Genomic DNA, 19,980 nt, shown 5'->3' on the forward strand with positions numbered 1-19,980 from the left:
CCATATATTCACTCCCTTCTGAGAAGTTTAAGCATCATTTTCCTAAGCTATTTTCTCTCAATTTAAAACATACTGTTATAAGACCAAGAATAAATAATAGTTTTATATTCTCTTAACAAATTTTAAAATTAAAACAATAAATCAGTGGAGCAGGGTAGTGGCATAAATAATGTTGAATCAAAGTTATAATAAAAGTAGACTATCAACTGCCGAAACCGGTTTGGCTCGGTGGATAGAGCGTCGGCCTGCGGACTGAAAGGTCCCGGGTTCGATTCAGGCCAAGGGCATGTACCTGGGCTGCGGGCACATCCCCAGTGGGTGATGTGCAGGAGGCAGCTGATCGATGTTTCTCTCTCATCGATGTTTCTAACTCTCTTCTATCTCTCTCCCTTCCTCTCTGTAAAAAATCAATAAAAAAAAAAAAATATATAAAAAGTAGACTATCAACTGCAAATGGATAATTCATATAAGCTTGGCAATTTCTTCTGCTTTTTAATGCTATTTCTTAACTCTCTGTATTACTGCTCACACATTTTACTTAACTAATGTTTTTCATTTGTCTATTAGCCATTTTTACCAAATCACTGAAAATCAGTTTGTTATTCAACTGAAAGGGAAGTATTGTTATATTCATAGTTCTTTGCATTGCCAAGAAGATTATGGTTCAATTGTGTGTGTGTGTGTGTGTGTGTGTGTGTGTGTGTGTGTGTATTTATGTACAAAAAAGAAAAAAGACAGAGAATTAATATGAGAGCAAGCTGCAGGTATTGAGGGGGCGGAGGGGGGGAGGCCTTATTTCTATGAAATTTATCGCATTTATCTCCCTTCCCATTCTATCCTGGCTCCTTCATCCTCCTCTCACCAAAACGTAATGCTAGTACATTTGAGTGTTTCCCAGTAGGAAGAAATGTAGTTGCACATTCAAATTCTTCAGACCAAAAAGCAATTGGTACACAATGGCAGGTATGTTGTTCCAGAAGAAAATCGGTTTTGTGCTTCTAAAGGAAGAGCAATATGTATCTGTGAGAAGAAAAAAAGCCAACCTTGAAAGTAACCACATTTGTCTTCCTTCAAGAGAGAAATTTAACAAAAAGTTAACTCTAAAGTAATGATTAACTTAAGTATCTTTCATTGACATGACATATTGTCCTTCTAAATCAAAAGAAAATATTAATAACCAAAGAGAAGAGACAAAAATCTCATGTTAAGCTCAAGGAAAATATGGATGTTTAGTGCATTTCAATCATATAAAAATGGTGTTCAGCTTATTTATGCCTCCATGCTTGTGTGTGTGTGTGTGTGTGTTTGTGTGTGTGTGTGTGTGTGTGTGTGTGTGTGTTAAAAATGCAAAAGGAGCCCTACCTGGTTTGGTTCAGTGGATGGAGTGTTGGCCTGTGGACTGAAGGGTCCCGGGTTTGATTCCAGTCAAGGGTATATGCCCGACAGCCAATCAATGATTCTCTCTCATCATTGATGTTTCTATCTCTCTCTCCCTCTCCCTTCCTTTCTGAAATCAATAAAAAAATATTTTTTAAAAATGCAAAAGGATGAGCAGTAATGGAAGCCCAATACTAAACCTACAACTTAATAGTTTCCAGCTTGTTAACACTAAATTTACCTCTAAAGCATTTAGCAGCAGATGAAATGAGACACAATCCTTCCAGAAAGAGCATCATTAGCCTTATTGTAGCTTCTACAACACACCTCCATATGCTTATATCTGAGAGATGATTAGGTGAATTTGCATAAAAGTAAATGACTTTTGAAATAAACAACATTTTTAGAAACTATGTGATAGGTTGATCGTCAGAATTAAAATTGAATTTGAGGTTGAAGGTCTTACCCCAAAGTAGAATTCACCCTGAAGGAACTGTGAATCTATACAGTGGTTCTCAACCTTCCTAATGCTGCGACTCTTTAATACAGTTCCTCATGTTGTAGGGACCCCCAATTTCATTGTTACAAATTGAACTTAATTAAAGCATAGTGATTAATCACAAAAACAATATGTAATTATATATGTGTTTTCTGGTGGTCTTAGGCGACCCCTATGAAAGGATTGTTCAACCCCCAAAGGGGTCGCGACCCACAGGTTGAGAACCGCTGATCTATAAGTTCAAAAACGGGGGAAGTGGTTTATCTTGAATATTGTAAGTTGGTGGTGATAATTTACTATGGCATAGGCTTATGTTAAGAGAAGAATACAATGAAAAGAACATTTTTAACAACAAATCAAATATATTTGGCTGTATCTAAACAATGGTAAATTGAAACAGCCAAGCACTGACAATTTCCCTCCCTGCAACACCTGGGGTACATAACGTGAAGGACAAATGTGGAATACTAGGAAAATTTGGGGTGAGGGATGATGGAAGAATGAAAGGTTATCTTAACTCTCTGCTACTAGAAGCATATGAGGGAACTTTAACAACTTACTTTGATTAAAAAAACAGAAACAGAGACAGAGAAAGAAAATTTGTTTGAATTTCTAACTCAAACTAATCAAAGAGATCATATTATTAGTTATGTAGGCTTTATCTAATTTAAAGTCATTAGTAATAGTGGGAAGTAACCTATTTCAATTTTATTGATCAGCATGAAATAGGCCAGGACAAGGGTGAGGTGACAAAAGCAATTTTCTCAAGTGCAAAATTTAAGGGGCGCAAACAGTAATCAAGACAAATAATAGTTTAACACACCATTTAAAAAAATAAAAATTAATGCGAAAGTCCTATGATGAACAAAAGATAACCATTAAATTAAAGGTAAGATCAGTATATGCTTTCTATGTATTCTAAAGTGTTTTACTCTCTGGTTCATTAGCTTGTAGGCCAATAGTCAAGCCTTCATCCTCAATTGTTTCACAACTTCAGAACATACAAGCACAATTTCACAATTTTAAGTATAGTAAACTACTATGCTATAGTTCTTAGCATAGTAAACCTTGTCCTCCTCCATTCCACCGAATATGTTATTTGGTGGGTGTAATTCTAAGGCATAGTCTATGAAAATCAAGGTACTCGAAGAGTTTCCCTTTATATAACTGTTCTTTAATTTTTCTCCTTAATTTTATTTCTTTATCTTCTGCTTTCAGTTGTTGCTGTTGAGAAATCTTCAGTCTATTATAGAAGATTAAAATACAGACTCTATTTTTCTCTTGTACTGCTGTTATCATATCATGTTTGGCTTTGTATCCGGCAGTTTCATAAATATCTATAGTAATAAAAGGGTAATATGCTAATAAGACCAGATGTCATTTCAGACATCATTCCAGACTTCCTTCCAGACAAAGCCAGGCTGGAGGGAAACCCGGGTCCCGGGTGCCTGCTGGCAGCTGGAGCGAAGCCCGGGTCCTGGGTGCCATAGGGATGCCAGTGCCGGCAGCCTGGGGAAGGAAGGCCTACTCTTGCACAAATTTCTTGCATCGGGCCTCTAGTATATCCATATTAGGATTTGTTTTATTTACCCTGATTAGGATATAATGTTCTACTGGATATGAGGACTCATATTTTTCAGTGTTCTGGGAAGTTCCCAGTTAATTTTTTCATCTAAACGTGCTGCCCACCATTCATTTTATTCTTTCCTTATGGATTTACATACACACACATGCACACAAGCACACAGATTAACTTTTCCATCCTACCATGTATAAATCTTTAATTTTCATTCATTTATTTTCCTTTAACACATACCAATCTTTCACAACGTATCTTAAGGTTTATCTAATTTTTCTTAGTAATCCCCTCAGGAATTTTTTTAACAATTACAATATTTGTATAACTTCCATTCTACATCAAATTGGCCTGTTTATTCCCAATAGTTTCTTATTTTTATTTATTTTAATTTCATACTTTATTAAGTTAAATATTTCAGAGAAAGCCTTCTCTATATTGTTTTTTTCACTTCAAGAATGTAAACCTATTGCTGCTGGTTCTTCTTCTTCTTCTCTCTCTCTCTCTCTCTCTTTCTCTGACTCCCTCTCTATCTCATCTCTCTTTCCCTCTTTCTCTCACCTCCGTCCCTATCTCTTTCTCCTCATTTGCCCCTCTCCCTTTCTCTCAGCTTTTTCTTTGTGCTTGATGATTTTTGGTTATGAGCTTATCCTTTTCTAAAAAAATCTGTGGGACTCCCATGGTTCTATATTGGGGGAAAAGATAATTTCTTATTCCAGTGACCACAGAGGACCATGAGCTTAAAACAAGTCTGAAGAGTGCGCAGATCTAATGTGAAAACTGCAGATTCAACTGTTCCTTGTCTCAGATACAAGTCTGCATGATGCAAAAGTTTGTAGGGCTCTCTGTCCTCTGGCCAAGCCATCTCTTTCCATCTGCCCACAGCTTAGTCTCTACACGCCAAGAATATGCTTTTTTTTGGGGGGGTGGGGTGGTTGGACACCTTTTCTGCCACCTTTTGGGACAATAATGCTATAAATAATGTATCTTATCCATGACAAAGTCTTCCTATAGACAGAGATATACCAGGACACCTAGCATGTCACATACAGGTAAGAAGTCTATTCCTGTTACATTTATGAGATTAGGTTATATTGAACTCATTTTAAAAAATTTTTAAAATCGTTATGGCTGAAAGTATTACATATGTCTTCCTGTTCCCCCATTGCCCCTTCAAGCCCTTCCCTGACCCCCCCGCCCTAGGCCTTTACACCCTATTGTCTATTGTCTGTGTCCATGGGTTATGCATATATGCATACAAGTTCTTTGGTTGATCTCTTCCCACCTATCCACCCACCCCTTGTTAATTTAGTGCAAATCTTTCTACTGATTTATTTTAGTCAATTTGAATTTTATTATTTCTCAATAGACTGAGATACTAATATAACCTTTTACTGAGATTTATTAAGAGGATAGTACTTTATTGAAATTCTAATTCTTGTAAAGTTAATTGGCATATTTACATTCACAACATATATGTTCAATCAAAGTAGTTTATAAAAGTAAATCATTAATGTCATTGAGACTTCTATTGCAATTCTATATTCTTGAAAATATTATTATCAACTTTTCTCTGAATTTATTTTGAATCTCTGTGGGTTTCCCATTCTTAATTATAATTTTGTAGGGGTTTGTGATTTTTAAAATATTTTTATTGAATCCAAAAGAAAGTTACCTCTTTACTGAATTAATGTTAATCTTTATTTATCAGTCCCCTTTCCCCCTTTCTGTGTAATTAGTTCATAGATCTTTTAGCAATTTCTTCCACCTACAGGTATATTTTGGTTTATTGTCCAACATCTTGTTTTAAAGAGCTAAATTATTTTCCCCAAGCATTCCTGAAGATATGCCATGTAAGTTTTGATAGTATCATTTGTATCTAAGTGGCGATATAATTTGTGTGTGGTCTGACTCAGTGCAGGAATGTTGAGTTTTTCAAATGCACAGCGAAACAGCCACAAGCTCTCAAGAAAGACATAATCACACAGGAAGATGTCTAAAAAGTGGCATTTTAAAAGGCAAAGTAGATATTAGAGTTTATACATGAGGAAAGGCTCTTCATTTCAGAAAGAGATCAGTAGAAAAGGTGTGATCTAAAACTTTGAATGATAATAGGAAAATAATTTTATAAAAGAAATACTTGATGGCAAATTATACACTTACATTTTTCCTTGTGGCATTAAAGACAGTATTTGTCAATCTTTGATGAAAATTAAAATAAGATGGAAGGAGAGAGCAAGAAGTTTCCATGAAAAATGATTTATTACTTTCTTTATAACTGTCACGCTCAGTGAAAGTTGCTGAGAGTAGATACAAGAATGACGGAGATTGATAGAATCTATGCTATCAGGGCGACTCTGAGACTATCATTCTCTGCCATATGGGCATTTCTTTGCACCTTGAAGGCAGGCAGAGTTATCTACCCGGGATTGGTTATTATACCTTCAAAGAGATTCTGCTATAAATATGCTTTGAAGATTTTAATTTATCAAGATCTATTCTTTTTGTTTTAAGAATTACCAGATTCTAAATCTTTATTTAGCCTTTCCTCCTATATGAGTTATCTTCTTAGTTGGTTAAAATAATTCTTTTGAATAAAATCTTAGTCTGTAGTTAATGGCCTGATCTAAGCTAACTCAGAAGTGACAGCTCTTGATGAATAGCCCACAATTCAGTCCAAAAAGGAAAAGTACATTTTTATAAGCTGATTTATAAAATATTTTCTATGTTTAATGTTTTATTTTATTTAAAAGAAATTCTTGTTTCTAGGGTTTGTTACTTCCATCCTGTGTTGAATTATTCTTGTGTATCCTAAGCTATTTTTATCTGCTTGATTGTAACTAAGATTCTCTGCCAGCTTTGTTAAGAATACTGACACATTCTACTCAGATAAAGGAAAGGTTTGAGAGAGCAGTTACAAAAATACCTAAAGGAAATTAGTCATTAAGTGTTTTGGTTTTAAGAAAAGAGTCAAGAAGTAAATCACCTTGAAGAAAAGGTATTCTATTACTTAAAAACATTACCATTTTGAGACAGACCTTGGCCTTATAGAGGTCCCCAAGCAATGTATTATACCAATGAGCTTCTAAAACTAAAATTTTCCATAAGGGGGAGGAATACATAGGCTATGGATGATTATTTCCAGATGTAGTTATCAATTATTCAGAAGCAAAAAAATAAATTTCAGTGAAGACAGTATAACTCTGAAGTATTTGAAGCAGCATGTAAATATTGGCAATGCTATTTTATTCTTTCTTTACTCCTTTGTCTATTTTTTCTGTCCCTTTTTTTCCCGCTGTCAATGATTTGCCTTGAAGCCCTAAATCTTTTCAATAATGGCAACTACCTTACTAGCTGGCTGCCATGCATTAAAAGTAAGACATTTGGTAAATAAAGCTATTCAGTTAACTCCCTCTCACAAACGATGCCACAGTTGGTCAACATGGAAATCGTTTTTCAAAGTTCTTTCTCCATTCCACATCTATTTCATAAATTTAAAACCATTTTTCTCTTCGGTACTATTTTTATTTTGCCCACCTGAGCTCCCATACCCTCCTAATGACTCTTTCTTCCAGAACCTACACTCTATCAGCTCCCTCGTGTATTTTCTCTGAAATCTTCCAAATTCTGACTAACTTGATCAATAAATCTTTACGAAGTATTTAAAATAATGTTATCTCAAACTTAATATACAACAAGTCTATATTTGATTGACATATCAAAATTTCACATATTATGCTGTAGCATTTTTATAACATTTATAAAGAAGTATTCTTTGATTAAATGGTCATTCTAGACTTGGGGGGTAACACACAAAAAAACATGTATAGCACTAATCTAATCTGTCTGTTTTTTTTAAGAGAATTTATATAAAACTTTCTCAGTGGAACCCTGAACAAGAAACGCGTTTTGTTGTGCTTCACTTACTGATATGCTTTCTTAGTGCTGGTGCTACTTGAATGAGAATACTGTTGATGGTAATACTGTGTCTAATGTGATAGCTTTTCTAGTTAAAGTGGCATGTGGAAGTGCTGTCACAACATTTTGATCGTCTAATGTAAGATGTGGAATTTAAATCAGTGCCTAATTGTTAGACGTCAATACTACTGTCAAATAAATTACATTATCTTCCCCATCAAAACTGAGAAACAATGACAATATTAGATTTTGTATAATTTTCAATGCAGTTAGATCAAAAAAGGAGAATACACATACAAAGTTCTCTATTCATGTGTCCATTAAATTTATTTTATAATAGAGAAAAAATGAATATTCTAAATGTTCTCAAATAATGTGACATTTGAACTCTATGACAATCAATGTAACAGTAAACAGCCATTAAAAAATGATGCCATTATAATCTAGAATGAACACCTATAAAAATATAATGGAATGTACTTTTGTATGACTACTCTTTTTTAAGCACACATGTATGCATATTAGACAAATAAATAAAAGAAAATCAAACCTTAAACTTTGATCAACCTACTTAATCAACATAGCCTATAAGACTTGAGTACTGTGACCATCTGCATTAAAATGACCTGGTTATTAGTACTATGAATTAAAATGACCTGTCTCAACAGGACTTAGGAATTTGGTTCAGAGCAACTTTTCCTGGGAAAGATAAAACTGTAAACCAATATATAACTTCATTAGTTGCATCATCAACTTTATGGAAATCAATTACGTGATATGGCAATCACCTTGGAAAACTATACACGCAATAAGAAATAGTTTAATTATCAAGTGAACTGCAGCCTCACTTTACTATATTCACACATCCTAAATGATTATCTCAGGATTTTTGTCCAGTCTCCAGGAGTTCCTCTCCCTCGAATATCTACCTTAAATCACTGAGTCCAGACCTCAAATTCTATAAGTATACATTTTGACTCTCTAATTCATAGACGCTACTGAATGTTTTCCACTGTGTTGAGGTGGTATCCCCCCTTACTGCAGTGATTTTTAGTAATTTAGATCTGCTTTATTAATATGTTGTTTTTTGAGGGGAGCTCAATGGAATACTTTTTGTTGGTTTGGGGATTTTTGGATTGAATAAAATTTATTATATTCCTTTTTCTAGGTATAATTGATAAATATAAATTTACTATATTTAAGGCATGCAATGTGATTACAGTGGGGCCTTGACTTACGAGTTTAATTCCTTCCGAGACCAAGCTCGTTAAGGAGCTCGTTAACTCAAATTACTCTATCAACTCAATGCAAAAAATCAGCTGAGAGACAGCTGGTATCTCAAAAAACTGGTTAGTCGGGACACTCGTAAGTCAAGGCCCCACTGTATTTGATGTACATATAGATTGTGAAATGTTTACCACAAACAAAACTAACTAATCTACTCTTTACCTCACGTACTTATATTATTTCTTTCTTGGTGAGAACACTTTAGACCCACTTTCCTAGTAAATTTTGAATATGCAACAGAGTACTGTTAATTATAGTCAAGACCCTGTACATTGGAACTTAAGTTTTACATTTTTTTAATTTCACAAATAAGTGAGATTATGCAGTAATTGTCTTATTGTTGCTGGCTTATTTCATTTAGTGCAATGTCCTCCATACTCATACCTGTTGTCACAAATGGCAGAATGTTCTTTTTTGTGTGACTGAGTAATATTCCATGATTCCAATAGGAGTCTATTATATATAAACATATGCAACATACAGAACAATTAAATTATTAACAGATATATGTTAATATACATAACACATTTATCTCTTTTCTTCTGCTAACTTTGACCTTAGATGTTCTTTTTCTAGTTCCAGGAGCTTCAAATTAAGTTATTTATTTGAGATTCTTCTTTTCTTAGTGTAGTAAAATCTCAGTATAACAGACTAATGTGGGCAAGGGTGTGTCCATGAAAGCCGAAAGTCTTATATAAAAGTTTAATTTAACAGAAATGCTTTTTTATATGTATTACTGGAATTTTAAATTTATACTGAATAGGTCTAGTAAATGTGTGCATCCGCCAGTCACCAAAAGTAAACAAATGCACACGTTTGGGGTGTGGCTTAGCACCATCAAAACATCAGCAGGAACACATTCAAATTGCTGCAGAGCCGCTGGCACGGCTCAGTGGAGTGTCCAACTATGGGCCAGGAGGTCATGGCTCGATTCCTGATCAGAGTACATGCCTGGGTTGCAAGCTTGATCCTCAGTGTGGGGCGTGCAGGAGGCAGCTGATCAATGATTCTCTCTCATCATTGATGTTTCTGTCTCTCTCTACCTCTCCCTTCCTCTCTGAAATCAATAAAAAATATATATATTTAAAAATCTGCTGCAGAAAGTCACACCCGCCATGCAACAACAGAACCAATTCCCATGTGGGATGTGGCGTGATCACATACTAATCATTCACCAAACAATGTTTATGAGCTGTGACTCTTGGCTTTATATGTGGATACCATAGTTGTAGATATGTAATATTTATGTCAGGGAAATTTCTGCAATGTTTTTCCAACATATGATCTATTCCCTAAAATTTATTAAAAATAACAGTGAATCAATAACAAAGAACAACCTGTTAATTTAATTATAAGCAAATCTTGGTTAAAAGCATTTTTAAGTTAACCGTGTTAATTTTCACATATGACATACCACCAGAAATTGTGTCCATTAAATCTAAAGTTCTTTAAATTGAGTTCTGCAAAATCAAGGTTTTACTGTTCTTTCAAGGAAAATAAATAAAAGGTCCCTCTCAGTCACTAAGGGCAATTGACAACTCTGAACCTCATATGCAAAATGAAGTAGGAAGATAAGTAGCCTTGGTGTGTTCTTAAAGGAGAGGAAATTGTGGGTCACCTGACCCAACCCGAAACTTCCTCAATCCTACCTGAATCTCTTCTGCCTAACTGCAATATTTTTAAAAAACAGTGAAATAACATTGTTTTTAATTACAACACTGTCTTTTTTCTTATAAATTTTCAGTTAAAAGTTGGTTGTAAATATATACAAAAATTGTGTATTTGATGAAGGTATCATTTCAAATTAGAAAATAAAGAGGTGAATTATTTAAGAAATAATGCTGGGACAAATGAAAAAAAAAAATGTTGGATCACCACTCTATGCTTCTAATAAAATAAGTTACCTGTGGATCAAATATTGAGCATTTAAAAAATAACATATAATTTTAGAATAAGATGAAATGATTTTAACCTAAACAACAAAGGAACTAGTTGGGTAATTCTACTATAAAATACACACTATTTTATGAGTCCCAGGAATAGCTTGTTTTTGATTAAATTAGATACCATGTGAGTAATAAAAAGGTCCATCACTAGGGAAAAGATTGGAAAGGAGAAAAAGCCAATGAGACTGGGCTTGCGATGTGAATAAAAGCATGAGGCACTTGTCCATTTTCCTAGTCACAAAGAGAGAAATGTAATATAGAGCAGAGAGCGTGGCATTTGTGAGGATGTAGTGGGATTCCTGCATTTTCCTCCACTCACTGAACTTCACGATTAATGTGTAATTTTCATTTAAGACCCTACTGGCTTGTAGGAGGGAAACACAAGTTGGATTTTCATAAACTCAGGGTCTTGAGCTCAGTCTCTAGTCACAATTAATAAGAACACAAAACAAGCTTCAGAGTCAAACGCACCTGTATTTGACGCTCATTTCTGCCACTTTTTCCTGTCTACGTTGGTCAAAACATCCTCTAAGTTTGTTTGCTATTAATTAATTTAGTTAGTTTGTTAGTTTTAATCCAAACTCATTGGATTGTTTTAAGAATTAAATAACACAATTTATATAAAATGCTTAACAAAATTTCAAAGAGAAGCCATAATGAATAATGAAAAGTCATTATAATAAGAATAACAATACTATTGATAGTAACAGTAGGATTGAGTAATTATTGTCATTATCATTATTTTTTGTTGAAAGCATTACTTTAATTTACTGTGTAGTTTGTTCCCATTCTTAGCAGTTTCCACCTCTAATAAATATATGGCTTTGTCCTTTTCTAAAGTCATGGTTACTTCAATATCAAGTAATAAACAAAGCATATTCATCTTGCTCAAAATTTCCAAAGTAAATCACACATGATGGACTTGTGGGTGGAAAATAAATAAATCTCTATATATAAAAGCCTAATATGCATATTGTCCCTGCAGGAGTTCAACCAGGAGACCTATCACTAGCTATAACACGCACTTACCACCAGGGGGCATTGCAGAACAAAGGAAGGCCCCAGGCAAGAAGCTGGCAGCAGGCAGCTGGGGAAGGGAGGCCCTGGCCAGCAGCCTGAAAGCCCCATTGGCCCTGATCACTGGCCAGGCCTAGGGACCCTACCCGTACACGAATTTCATGCACCAGGCCTCTAGTAAATTAATAAAAAGGAAAAGCTGAGGGGTAAACCTGAAGGTATTTGCTCATACTAAGGAATAAAATCTTGTTTTTTGACTACCACTCAAAATGTAAATAGTGTCTTGGTTTTTCAAAAGTGGAAAGCTGCAGAGGAAAACTTTACCTAAGGACATTGCTCAAAAAGCTCCTTCTATGAAAGAGTAAGATTTTTAAAAAAAGTCCCCAGTGTCAAAATAAGGCAATCAAGGAACTTCTTGTCCTACAATTCAAGCGGAAAATGTATTAAAATCAGTTCCTGGAATTCAAAATACAGCTATTCCCTCATCTGGATTTGTTGTTTCAATTACAACACTTGGATGATCAGGAAAATTCCAAGTCCATGATTAATTTAATGTGAGCTGAGCTTAATAGCCTTCAGTCTCTCAGTATACGACAATATCAATCATCTATGGAGAAAATACCTTTAAAACTGAGTCCTTGAGATGCCCACTGATTATCTTCATCCAGCACATGCATATATATTGTATTTTATATACACGTTTCATCATAATGAGACTTAGAAGAAATCCTCTCTGCCGAAACCAGTTTGGCTCAGTGGATAGAGCGTCGGCCTGCAGACTCAAGAGTCCCGGGTTCGATTCCAGTCAAGGGCATGTACGTGGGTTGCGGGCACATCCCCAGTGGGGGGTGTGCAGGAGGCAGCTGATCGATGTTTCTCTCTCATCGATGTTTCTAACTCTCTATCTCTCTCCCTTCCTCTCTGTAAAAAATCAATAAAATATATAAAAAAAGAAGAAATCCTCTAAACCCTGTTAATTTTGAAATATCAAGTAATGATTTATATACATTTGAAAATAAAAAAACTATGAGATTGAAAATGTATTCAAAAACCAAGAAGCAATAAGACAATGTCTGAAGCTATTAAAAATAAAGTAATGGCCCTGTCAGGTTTGGCTCAGTGGATACAGCATCGGCCTGCAGACTAAAGGGTCCCGAGTTCAATTCCAGGCAAAGGCATGTACCTTGCTTGCGGGCACATCCCCAGTGGGGGGTGTGCAGGAGGCAGCTGGTCAATGTTTCTCTCTCATCGATGTTTCTAACTCTCTATCCCTCTACCTTCCTCTCTGTAAAAAATCAATAAAATATATTTAAAAAAAATAAAGTCATGAATAGATTTCCTAGAGATAAAAAAATAAAATCAGTGAATGAAAAAAATGAACAAACAAAATTAAACAGAGGTGAATAAAGAACAAATTGAAAAATACACTTAATGAGTAATAGAAATCACAAGGTAAATAAAGAAGGTAGAAATTTAAGAAACAAACAGGGTAGAATGAAGTTCTCTAAAAAATTGGCATTTAATTTGAAAAAAAAAATACAGCGGGGAGACAATTTTTAAGTCAATATGGAAATGTATAAAGGTTTACACATCAATATGTGTTTATCCATAGTAGAAATAGAAAAAGACTAAGCGTAAATAGAGAAAATAATAGCATTCATTCCATTAGAGGAATGGTAATATGTTAAACATTCTAAAGCCCTGGAATTGTTTGGAAGTTAGATGAAAATAATGGGTAAACTTAGATTTTTAATGTGGTATCTCACCCTGGCTGGGTCTCTCAGTTGGTTGGAGTTTCATCCCATACACCAAAGGGTAGCCAGTTAGATTCCTTGTCGGAGCACAAATCTAGGTTGTCTGTTAGTTTCCTGGTTAGGGCATGTATGGGAGGCAGCCAATTTCTCTCTCTCTCTCTCTCTCTCGTTCCCTTCCTCTCTCTCTAAAACTGAATTAAAAAAAAACATACTTAGGTCAGGATTTAAAAAATATTGCACCATCTCAATTTAAGGGTTAACAATAAAAAAATAATGTAAAAGAGAAAAGCAACAGCAAAACAGTCAATAGTCAATGTTAGAAGGAAACAAAAAGAAATAAAGGTAATCAAACAACTATCCCCCCAAAAGTTAAATAAAAGTAAGTAGAGAAAGTAGTTCAAAATTGCAAATAAAAAAATAAGTTGATAGATGTTGATCCAAATATATGATAGAAAATCAGGTGTAGAAAAATATATCATTAGTGTGATAATGTGTATTTAAAAAGGAAAAGAAATAGAACAAATATTCTCCAGAGCAATGACAATAAATTTTTTTTAAAAAGATATGATATATTTACATCTGGTATCATTGATTCTGTTTACTGTACTGGTGGCCTTAAGCAGCAGAAAAAAAACAACAAAAAACAACTTGTTTGATTCATTGTCCCTGTAGAGATCTAATTGTCTGCAAAGGAAAAACTAAGAGCCAGAAGACAATTCATTAGAAGTAATAAGAAAACGTGGCAATGATGTTTGGGTACATATGTATACAAACAAAATCAATCGACATTCTTACATAATCACATATAAGTGTTAGAAAATATTTTTAATTGATATAATTTAAGAAGAAAAATATAGTCAGAAATAAATCTTATAAAAGGTGTCCCTGATTTCTAAAAAAATAAAATAAAATAAATGGAGCAATAAAGGTACTTATATATGGGAAGACTATATTGTATTGATGTAAATTTCCCATTTTAATTCATGATTTAAAATGTTCAAAAGTTATTATTACTAATATTATTATTATTACTATTATTAATATTATTATAATTAATGGAGCCTACTAAGCTTATTCTAAATGTTAGATGGAGGACCAAGAGGCGAGACTGCTCTGAGAGGAAATACTGCACCTAGAATAATTAATAAGCAAAGTATCGGTGCAATGACAAACAAATAATTTTACCAACACAAAGACACACAGTGAATCTCAGGCATGCTTGCATATTGATACATACTAGGTGTATAGTACAAGACTCTAAAATAAAGAGTAAGATGTAAGAAAATGGTGCTGTGGACAGTTGTTTCTCTATGATAAACATAATCTCTAACTGGAAACACTTCAAAAAAATCAATCTATTAGGATTAAATTCCTAAATAAAAAACTAAGCTTTGTAATAAAAGGCAATCCTATATAATAAAGAGCTAATATGCTAATTAGACCACACAGCCGAACGTCCTTCTGGACATCCTTCTGGACGACCTTCTGGAAGAAGCCAGGTCTGCAAGGGCCGAGGCAAGAACAACCTTCCTGAACCACCAGTGGGCCGGGGGATGGGGGTGAGGGGGTGGCAGGGCCAGTCCAGGTGCTGCCCTGACTTCTTCAGATGCAGCCAGATGATGGGGGTGGCTTGGTTCCGGTACTTATTCAAAGACGGGACAGGGGTGTGACCATGGTGCCTCAACCTCCCACTGTCCCTCCCTTGGCCAGCCACCAGACCCTGATTGCCCACCCCCTCACAAGTGGGTGGGAAGCAGGGCCAGCGCTAAGGAACGACAAGCCAGCTTCTGGCTGAGCAGCACACCACCCCCTGCTCAGCTCCTGTTCAGCCAGAAGCCAGGCTCATGGCTTTCAAGTGCAGCTGTGGTGGAGGGAGCATCTTCCACCTCCTTGGCAGATAGGCAGTAAAGAGTGAGGGATCCTGGACTCAGAGAGCGCTGGACTGTGAGAGGGAGGTCTGAGTGCTGGCTTAGGCCTGGGGAATCGAGCCTAAGCCGGCAGGCAGACAAGCCCACAACCCCCAAGGTTTCTGGACTGCAAGAGGGCACAGGACAGGAAGAAAAACAGCCCCACACCCAGTGCAAGACTTCCATGCACTGGGCCTCTAGTAATGTATATAAAGTATTTATCTTTATGACTTTCTGTACATTCTGTAGAGGGTCTGGGGTTGGTTGGTGCTGAATAAATGTTCATTCAGGGATTTAAAACAACCACACAAGAACCCCTGGTTACCTTGGCCCACCTGGCTGACCTCCAGTGGTTGCCAGGTTACCTCTATGACCTGTCTCACCATTGTGACCTGTCAGCTCTGTGACCTGCTGCCAGCTTATACCCCACACACCTGGTTGAGGCCTCTTCAGTGTGAGACTTAGGGAAGGGCTCCCCAAGATCTTGTCATATTTAACTCAGACTTGGCTATTGAGACAGAGCTCACCACAGGGAGAACTCAGGAAGCCACCACCCAAGGGACAGCAAGTACCTCCAGGGCAGGGAGAGCCAGGCTGGTGCAGGAGAGGGCAGGCAGGAGAGGGCGGTTGGGCGGGCAGATAGAGGGTGGGTTGGAAATGCTGTCACAGCAGGAAGGCTTTTAGGCACAAGAACAGGGGGACCTGATTTATATTTTTTAAAGATCACTCGGTGATTTGACATTTGAAATGATATTTGACATGTGTCCTGAGAGCCAGGCAGGATTTAGGCAGATGAAGACGGTGAGATGTGCTTCAGGTACAGACAATGGACACGGCCTGGAGCAGGACAGATGAACACTGGGGACCAGAGCACATGCCTCTCAGAGCCTGTGAGTGATGGGACAGGGCAGGGAAACAGAAGACCCTGCATGGAGGGGACAGGGCAGAGGGGGAGGGGACTTTCCATGGAGGGGCAGAGCAGGGGAAACAGTGAACCCTCCATGGAAGGGGCAGGGCAGGGAGGACAGGGGACCCTCCATGGAGGGTCCAGGGGGGAGGGGGGGGAGGCAAGGAGCCCTCCATGGAGGGGCCAGGGTAAGGGGAGAGAAGACCCTCCATGGAGGGGACAAAATAAGGGGATAGGGAAACCTCCATGGAGGAGAGAGGGCAGGGAGGAGAGGGGACCCTCCATGGAGGGAGTAGACAGGGAGGAGAGGGGACCCTCCATGGAGGGAGTAGACAGGGAGGAGAGGGGACCCTCCATGGAGGGAGTAGGCAGGGAGGAGAGGGGATCCTCCATGGAGGGAGTAGGCAGGGAGGAGAGGGGACCCTCCATGGAGGGAGTAGGCAGGGAGGAGAGGGGACCCTCCATGGAGGGAGTAGGCAGGGAGGAGAGGGGACCCTCCATGGAGGAAGTAGGCAGGGAGGAGAGGGGACTCTCCATGGAGGGGAGAAGGCAGGGAGGATTGGGGACCCTCCATGGAGGAGGCAGGTCAGGGGAATAGGGAACCGTCCATGGAGAAGACAGGGTTGAAGGAGAAGGGACCCTCAATGGAGGGGGCAGGGAAGATAGGGGACTCTCCATGGAGGGGACAGGTCAGGGAGGAGAGGGGACCCTACATGGAGGGGAGAGGGCAGGGAGGAGAGGGGAACCTCCATGGAGGGGAAGAGAAGGGAAGATAGGGGACCCTCCTTGGAGGGGTGGGTCAGGAAGGGGAGGGGACCCTCCATGGAGAGTCCGGATGGGGGGGGCAGGGAGCCCTCCATGGAGGGGACAGGATAGGGGGCAGGGGACCTTCCATGGAGGAGGAAGTGCAGGGGGGAGAGGGGACCCTCCATGGAGGAGACAGGTCAGGGAGGAGAGGGGACCCTCCATGGAGGGGGGACGAGAGGAGAGGGGGCTCTCCATGGAGGGGGCAGGTCAGGGAAGAGAGGGGACCCTCCATGGAGGGGACAGGTCAGGGAAGAGAGGGGACCCTCCATGGAGGGGACTGGCAAGGAGGAGAGGGAAACCTCCATGGAGGGGGAACGGAAGGGAAGATAGGGGACGCTCCATGGAGAGCTGGGTCAGGGAGGGGAAGGGACCCTTCATGGAGAGTCAGGACCGGGGAGGGGGGCAGGGATCCCTCCATGGAGGGGATGGAGGGGGCAGGGTAGGGAGAGAGAGGACCCTCCATGGAGGGGACAGGATGGGCAGACAGGGGACCCTCCAATGAGGGGGCAGGGTAGGGAGGGCAGTGAAACCTCCATGGAGGAGAGAGGGCAGGGAAGAGAGGGGATCCTCCATGAAGGGGAGAGGTCAAGGAGGAGAGGGGACATTCCATGGAGAAGACAGGGTTGGGGGAGAAGGGATCCTCTATGGAGGGGGCTGGGCAGAGAGGAGAGGCTACCCTCCATGGAAGGGGAAGGGAAGGGGGAGAGGGGACCCTTCATGGGTGGGGTAGGGCATGGAGGGGAGGAAACCCTCCATGAAGGGGAGAGGGTAGGGAAGAGAGGGAACCCTCCATGGAGGGGGCTGGGAGGAGAGTGGACCCTCAATGGAGGGGGCAGGGCAGAGAGAAGAGGGGACACTTCATGGAGGGGTTAGGGCAGGGAGGGGAGGGAACTCTCCATGAAGGGGGCAGGGAGGAGAGGGGACCCTCCATGGATGGGGCAGGGAAGAGAGGGGAACCTCAATTGAAGGGGCAGGGCAGGGCATGGGGATAGGAAACTTCCATGGAGGGGACAGGTCAGGGAGAGAGGGGACCCTTCATGGAGGGGGCAGGGCAGGGAGGAGAGTGGACCCTTCATGGATGGGGTAGGGCAGGGCGGGCAGGGAACCCTCTATGGAAGGGGCAAGGAGGAATGAGGACCCTTCATGGATGGGATGGATCAGAGAGGAGAGGGAACCCTCCATGGAAGGGGCAGGGCAGGGAGGAGAGGGGACCCACCATGGAGAGGGCAGGGCAGGAAGGAGAGGGGAACATTTTTGGAGGGGAAGTGCTGGGGCATAGGGAACCGTCCATGGAGGGCACAGGGGAGTGGGAAAATGGACCCCTATCAAGATGAATGGGCAGGGGTACAAGGAAACCCCCCTTTGAGGTACAGAGTATGATGGAGGGGAATCCTCCATGGAATGGGGTCAAAGAACACTCCATGGAGACATCATGGAGGGGAGACAGGGCATACTTCATGGAGGGAGTCAGTAGGGGGATTGGGAATCCCCCCCATCCCCTTGACTGGATAGACCAGGGAGATAAGGGAATCTCCATGGTGTTGTATGAGCAGGCATACAATGAACCCCCCCGTTTGAGTTGACAGTACAGGAAAGAGGGTCACCTCCATGAGGGGGGAGAGAGGGGACCCACCAGGGAGGAGAAAGGGAGGAGGGAAAGGGACACTCCAGAGAGAAGAATAGGCAGCATTCAAGGAACCGCCTCTCTTTGAGGGGACAGGGCAGGTGGGGGATGGGGGAGAGGACTCTCCATAAAGGGGAATGGGCAAGGGGATAGGGAACCTGCCCTTACAGGGAAGGACAAGAGAGAGGAGGCACCCTACATGGAGTGAGGACAGGGGTCCCTCCACAGTGGGACAGGGCAGGCTGTGGGGGGCGGGGGGGGGGGTGAAAGGGACTTTCCATGGAGGACATTGGGTAGGGAGAGAGGGAACCACCCCTTTGAGATATTCCTTGTACCCCTGCCATTCCTTTTTCTGGAGGGTCCTCTTTTTCCCCTCCCAGTTCCACCCTCCTTTGAGAGGAATCAGTAGGGGAGGTAGGGGACTCTCCATGGTGGTGAATGGACAGGCATACAATGGCTCCCCCTTTGAGGGGACAAGGAAGGAGGGAGGGGGCAGCCTCCATGAGCTGGACACAGGGGACCCACAATGGAGGGAAAGGGGAGGGGGAGAGGAGGTCCTCCAGGGAGAGGAATGGGCATGGGTACAAGGAGCCCTTCCCTTTGAGGGGACATGTAGGGGCAGGGGGCACCCTCCAGGAAGTGAGGAGAGGGGACCGTCCACAGAGGGACAGGGCAGATGGGGTAGAGGACTCTCCATGGAGGGGAATGGTTAGGGGGATAGAAATCCTCCCTTTGAAGGGGCAAGGAAGGGGAGAAATGGCCTATCCATGGCAAGAGCAAGGCATGGAGGACAGGGAACCCTCCATGGAGGGGAATACGCAGGGGGTCAGGGAATCCTCCTTTGAGGGGAAAGGACAGAGTGGAGATGACACCCTCCTTGGAGGGAGCAAGGCATTGGAGACAAGGGACCCTCCATGGAGGTGAGTGGGCAGGGAACAAGGAACCCCCCTTTGAAGGGACAGGGCATGGTGTTGGGAGCATGCTCCATGGAGTGGGGACAGGTTCCTTCCATGGAGGGGAATGGGCTGGGGGATAGGGAATCCAACTTTGTGGTGACAGGGCAGGGGAGGGTCAGGGCAAGGGAGAAAGGGTACTCTTTCCAGAGAGGGAAATGGGCAGGGATACAAAGATCCCCTCAAAGAAGAGATTCCCTATCCCCCTGCTCTTACCCCATGTCCCTTCAAAGGTGAGGGGTTCCTTGTTCACCTGCTCATTCACCACCATGGAATGTCCTCTGTCTCCCCTCCTTGTCCCTTTCATGGAGGGTCTCCTTTCCCCCGGGCCCTGTCCTTACAAGGTGGGACCCCTGTCCTCATTCCATGCAGGGAACCCCCTTCATCTCTGTCCTGCCCATCATAGGG

This window comes from Myotis yumanensis, unplaced genomic scaffold, assembly GCF_028538775.1.
Source record: "Myotis yumanensis isolate MYYU_CA2020_CCGP unplaced genomic scaffold, mMyoYum1.0.hap1 SCAF_11, whole genome shotgun sequence".
NCBI classification, from domain to species: Eukaryota; Metazoa; Chordata; class Mammalia; order Chiroptera; family Vespertilionidae; genus Myotis; species Myotis yumanensis.